The sequence below is a fragment of the Lemur catta genome, chromosome 10 (assembly GCF_020740605.2).
Source record: "Lemur catta isolate mLemCat1 chromosome 10, mLemCat1.pri, whole genome shotgun sequence".
Classification (NCBI taxonomy): domain Eukaryota; kingdom Metazoa; phylum Chordata; class Mammalia; order Primates; family Lemuridae; genus Lemur; species Lemur catta.
Window position 1 is genome coordinate 34,012,286 of NC_059137.1, and position 6,000 is coordinate 34,018,285.

Genomic DNA, 6,000 nt, shown 5'->3' on the forward strand with positions numbered 1-6,000 from the left:
TGGCTGGGGAGTGCATGGGTAGCAGGTCAGGGGCGGTGTCTGCCCTCACAGAGCCAACAGTCTGGCAGGGTGGGGACACATGTTGCAAACACTGGTTGGTGCTGTGTGACTGTCATGGTTATCACAGGGCTTTCATTCACTTATTCTTTTGCTCATTCTTTCATTCAGTGGTCGGCCATTTATTAAAACATAAATACCTGCACTATGCCAAGCGCGGAGCTGTGAGCTGGACACTGGGAAAGCAGAAACCCCATGTTCAAGGAGCTTTTAGTCTAGCCAGAGATAAAGACACATGAGCCAACGATTCCATTTAGAACACACTGTGGCTGGTGCTCTGAGGTCAGTGCAGGGGGCTATGGGAGCACAGGAAAGGCAACAAGGAGCTTTGCTTTAAAGGAAGATGACAAGTTTGCTGGGTTGAGAAGGGCAAAAGGAACTTCAGGGGCAATGGCATGGAAGCATTGAGGCCCAGCACACTTGCTCCATGACAGAAAGCAAGGAGAATTTGGAGGAGTGCCTAGAGATGATTGTGGAGAAGTAGCTTGGGGCCAGATCTTAGATGCTAAGGAATTCTTTCTTTATCCTATAGGAAATAGAATCCCTAAAGGAAGAGAATTGACAACATCATAGCAGCTCTCCGGAAGACCTTTTAACAGCAGCATGGAAGAAGAAATGGCTTGCGGCAGAAAGACTTTTCAGAGGCTCTGACAATTGCTTGGGAGAGAGATAGCCCAGTCCTCAGTGGGGGTAGAAACAGATGTAAGAGAAATGAAGGGAGGCAGCATTGACAGGACTCCGTGGGCAAATGAATGGGGTGCTGAAGAGAAGGGAGGTAGAAGTCACAGATGCCCAGAGCTGAGGAGAGCAGCCCAGGCTGGACACAGGAATTTGGGAACTGTGGGGCGATTGGAGCCATGGGAGTGAATGAGATTGTGAGAGGGCGTGGGGTGGAAAGAGATTAGGATTAAGAGTGGCACCAACATTTAAGGAATGGGCAGAAGCAATAAGTCCATGAAGGAAGTTGAGGAGGCCAAGAGGCAGCTCTGATACCCTTGGTTCCGTTGGGCATGGAGAGCAAACGCCTCAGTGGCCATAACTCAACACCTACCAGAATCAGCTTTAGGAACCACCCTGGGGTCTGCACCCTTGAAGCCCCAGAGTGAGTGGGGGGTGGGTTGGGGCCCCTGAGAAGATGACTGAGCAAGGGACACAGGGTAGAGCTTGACTCCCCCTCCCTCCCCCTTCCCTCCTCACACACGGTAATGTCCAGCCTTTTCATAAATCTGTTTTTTTCCCAAGAGAAAACCAAAAGGACATAATAGGAGAAACAAAAGAAATGCTTGAGTTTGTTTAGTTTTTCAGATCAGACAAGGATCCAGCACCTTCTAACACAGAAGAAAACCTTCCAGACTGCGTCCTAGGTTGACTCCAATGAGCTCATTCTCTCATTATCATTAAGAGCAAAGAGTCTGGTCCTATCATAATTAACCAAAAGATGATTTTACAAAACAAAAAAAGAGAGAGGAAATGGCCCCAGAATTGTGCTATTCTGATTCATGTTTTTCCATAGAAACGGGCTTATGGTTTTAAACTGATAATGGCTCCTAGCAGCCCAACAATCGATCCTTCTGGTGTTCTGGCTTTAAGCAAAAACTGAACTGGCCTCTTTAGAAATGTTGGCAGCCTGGCCGGTCCATTAGTAAGACTGAAAAATCAAAACATTGACTGGAAAAGGCTATTATGACTGGGCTCAGCAGGAGTCATCGATAGATGACGTCATTTCAGAAATAAGCAAGCCAAGGTCACGAGGCCTCTGGGCTGGGTCAAAACACCCTTCATGGCCAGTCACCATCCTCTTTTGCAGATACTGAAGTCTGCAGGTGACACAGGGTCTGAGCCAGGACCGACTTCATTTGCTTTGTTTTGCTCAGCCTGGTTTCAGGGGAGCCTTTGATGTGCAGCAGGTCAGTAAGTTAAGCCCTCAGGGTTAGCCCTTAGATTCTCTTTTGACTCTCCCCCGACCCTTCTCCTCCACTTATCACACTCCTCATCCCAGGAGCACCTAACCTGTCCCCAGCTCTCTCTCCACTTGTTCATGCGCTCTTGCCTCTGCCCCTCACTAACACTAATAATATCACTGCAAGGTACAGGCTCTTGGCGGGTTGGGGACAACTTTCCCTGCATCGTCTCACCTCTCCCCATGACAGCCCATATGAAATGGGTACTGTTGCTGTCTCCATCATACAAGGGAGGAAACTGGGGCTCAGACAGACAGGCCAGGTCACTGACATATCCCATTTTTGAACCCCCTGCAAAGTCACCCATGACCCCTGCCAATTGTGATGGCCCCTTCCTAGTCCTCACCTGCCTCTGTCTCTCAGCAGCAACCTGGGGGAGCTACCCACCTCTCTCCTCCCTTGGCTCTTAGGAAGCCACTTCCTCCCACTCCTTCCCCAACCCTTCACAGGGTGGGTCTTGCTAGAAAGTCCTCCAAGGGAGACTCCAAGCTGTCTTCATTCCGGCTCCACTAGAGACCATCTTGTCCAGCCCCTCATTGCTCAAGGTCACTCTGAGTGGTGGCAGAGCTGGGGCTGGAGACAGGGGTCCTAACCTCCAGGCCAGTCCACCTCCCGCTGCTCAGAGCTGCCACTACCTCAGTGTTTTCTGTTTTTGCTGAGCGGCAGGGGACAGCCTTGCCCAGGAGGAGGGAGAAGGTGTGAGGCCCTGATAAGGTGGGGAGGACGCTATTTTTAGAGGACACTGGCTTTCCACTTAGGCTGGGAGGAGCTCAAGGGCCAATGACTTTCTCAAATGTGGGTTTGTAAGACTAGTTCGTTAAAGATAATACACCAAAGTGATAGTGTTTTGTTTTCACTCTCTGCATGTAGGTTGTGTGGCTCAAGTTTGATGGGAACTTTACCATTTGGCTCCATTTCTCCTTCTTTTATCTTTGAGATGGCTTCAGAGAAAACATATAATAGAAAGTAAAGTAGAAACAAAAATGGAACTTCAGGATGAGGGCGCTATTGTCCGGGCAAGGGACAGTCCTGGACAGCAGCAGACGGGAAGATGAAGACGGGCATTGACGGGTGCCCACAGAGCTCCAAGACCTGCCCGAGCAGGGGAAAGGGTCGGAGAAGAGAAGGGAAGGGCTGGTGGAGAGTGCAGACCTCCCGGCATGTCCAGCAGTGTGTGACCTTGAGCAGGGGGCTCCACAGCCCTTCACGGAGGACAAAATGGCAGTCACCTCTGGGAGAAAGATGGGGCCTTCCAGGTCCCGCTGAGGGCCCAGCACCTGGGTTCAGGGTCTGGTTCTGCGATTTGGACACGGAAGAGCTTAAGCCAGGTCATCTCCAAGAGTCTCAGAGGGCGGAAGGGCAAGCCCCGCATTCAGGGTCGTTCTAGCCGCGGTGGGCGAAGGGGTGTAAGGGGGGCAGCGCTGCCCGGCTTGGAGGGCGCATCGAGCCGCGGTAGGGGCGGGGAAACTGTGGCCAAGGAGCGCCTGGACTGGAACCCCTAGACCTGCACAGTTCATTGGATCTAAGGCGTACGGGTCACACGCTGCTTTGCCAAGGCGATGCGTCTACGCAGCAGAGAAGTGCCCATAGGCACCGCAAGGGTGCACTTCCCTGGAGTGTACAGCCCAGGCTACTCCGAGGTCCCTAGTGGGTCCCGGGATACGACTCGAGTCTAGGGGGCAGCCAGTCTCCAGTTTCCGCAGCCCCTCCGGATGTGCGCGCCTGTGTCCCCAGCGTCGGTGAACAGGTGGGGGGAGCGCGGGCGGCCAAGAGCGCTCCCCGCTGCTCTCACGGCCCGGGCTGCTACCTCCACCGCGGGAACCAGACCTCGCCCTTCCAATAGGGAAACCGAGGTCCGGAGAAGAGAGGGTGCTTGCCAAGGCCAGCCCCTGACCTGGCGACAACCAGGGGGCTCCCACCTCCTGGCTCTTTGCAGCTCTATCTGGCCGCATAACGCGTGTCGTGGCGCTTTAAACCTTGTCTCCTGCAGTTTGGGAAACTTTTCCTGCCCCAGCCCGGCGCAGCGCGAACCCGGCTCCACACCCACCGGAGCCCTTCCGCCCCACTCCCACCCCCAGACTCCTACAGGCGGAGCAGAGGCCGCGCCCCGGCCCGGCCCGCGCGGGCACCTGTACCCGGCGGAGCGCCCCGCGGGTGTGGAGGCGGGCGGCGCTCGAGTCCGGCGGGGGCGCCCGCTCCGCCAGGACCCCGGCCCTCGGCGCGTTCCCTCCAGAGCCCCGGCTCCTTCTCGCGTTCACAGACCCGGCGCGAAGGGCCAGAGCTGAGGGCGCCCCGGCCAGGGCCGCGCGCGCGGGGCGGCGGGGACCGGACCCCGAGACCCGGGCTCCCCAGCCCCGGAGGCAACCCGAGGCGGCAGCTATTTATAGAGGAGCCACGCTCAGTCCCTCTTGGCGGCGGCGGCGACAGCTGAATATTTTGCCCAGATATGGCTGAGGCCCCGGCGCGGGGGCAGGGAGCCCCGCGGGCGCGAGGGGGACCCCAGGCGGGGTGGGGGGCTTACCGGCACGCGGAGCGGCGGGGCCGGCGCGGGCGCGGGCGGCGGGGAGAGCGCGGGCGGCGGGCGGATGGGCGCGGGCGGCGGCCGCGGTGCTCGGGCGGGCGGCGGGCGGACGAGCGGAGCGCGGGGCTGGACAAGCTCCCGGACGGCCGCGGGCGGGCGGGCGCTGTGGGCTTTGGGGGTGGGAGCCAGGGGCGGGCCCGGCTTCGTGCTGTCACCGCGCCCCGCCCCGCCGCCGCCTTCTCCCTCCTTCCCTCCCCCTCCGCTCGGGGGCGCCGGGGCACAGCGCACCCACCCCGGCCCGGGAGCGACACCTGCGGAGGGGAGCGCCAGGGAGTCTGGCTCCGCAGCCGAGGGAGCGCGGGTCGGCCCCTGTCCGGGTCTCGGTTTTCCCACTCGTACCAGCGAGAGTTTAAGCGACGGTAGGGTTATCTGGGAAAAGGGGGGCAGGTTTGCATTCCTGAGGGGTCTAGAATTTAAGCCTCTGAGAATCAAAAGTACTCAAAAGTGATGGAACGAAGCCAGCTAAGCAGCTCCTGCACCTTTACCGCCTTCGACTGAAGCAAAGATCTGTCCCAGCTGCCCACAGCCCAGCTAGGTCTGGTATGAGCCGAAGCTTTAATAGCAAGCATTTTGTCAACACGTTGTTCCAACAGAGTCGAGTCGAAGGCATTCTCTCTACACTAAGAGAGAGTGGAGTGTCTAATATAATGACTTAAAATAACAACGAAAAGTTTCACGTTCTTAAAAGGCTGTATGTTTTCCAGAACCAACCACTTAAACCCCAATGGCTCACACAAAGGAATTTGTATCGACATAGGGAAACGTCTCATTTTGGATTATCATGGGGAAGTTTTTGGTGGGGTAAACCCTAATAAAATCAATTCTTTAATCCTGGTGTATAGATTACTAATGAGAAACACTCATGTAAAAAATCTTGTTTTTCAAGAAAATGTATTCCTATAAAACCCTCACAGCTGTAAGAGAATGCTCTTTTCAAGGGGCATGTGTCATATATTTCAAAATAAGCAATGGTTTAATATTTCAAATTATTTTAAAACATTTTTGTTGTGAATCAAAACTGTAAGAACATACAACATACATTGTATGTCATATGTGCATACAACATAAACATGCAGCTTCATAACTTTTTATAGTGTGAATACCTGTGCGACCACCACTCAGTCAGGAAACACTGACAGCTGCCCTGAAGCCCACCTGTTCCTCCTGGGTCACAAATCCCTCCCAAAGATGTTCACTTTCTTGTCCTTTATGGTAATCACATCCTTTACTTTCCTCAACCCTCTAGTTTGTCTTCATTTGCTCAACTCTGTGTTGTGAGATTAATCTGTGATCTTCATGCAGCCGTAGTTCTCTCTCATTACTATAGAGTTTTCCATTCTATATACCACAGTTTTAAAAAAATCAATTTTAGTAAGTGGACGTTTAGGTTGTTTCCCGGTT

The 6,000-nt window shown here is 54.5% G+C and overlaps 1 protein-coding gene across 2 annotated transcripts in view; it reads right to left on the bottom strand.

Moving 5' to 3' along the window:
* Nucleotides 1-4,563, bottom strand: part of TMOD1 (tropomodulin 1) — a 78,728-nt gene extending 74,165 nt beyond the window's left edge. Inside the window, exon 1 of one of the 2 annotated variants that reach the window (XM_045562507.1) lies at nt 4,540-4,563. The gene's annotated coding sequence lies outside the window, so the exon portion shown is untranslated. The remainder of the gene's footprint in view (nt 1-4,539) is intronic. The other variant, XM_045562508.1, reaches the window with a different exon arrangement.
* Between the last annotated feature and the right edge of the window lie 1,437 nt (nt 4,564-6,000).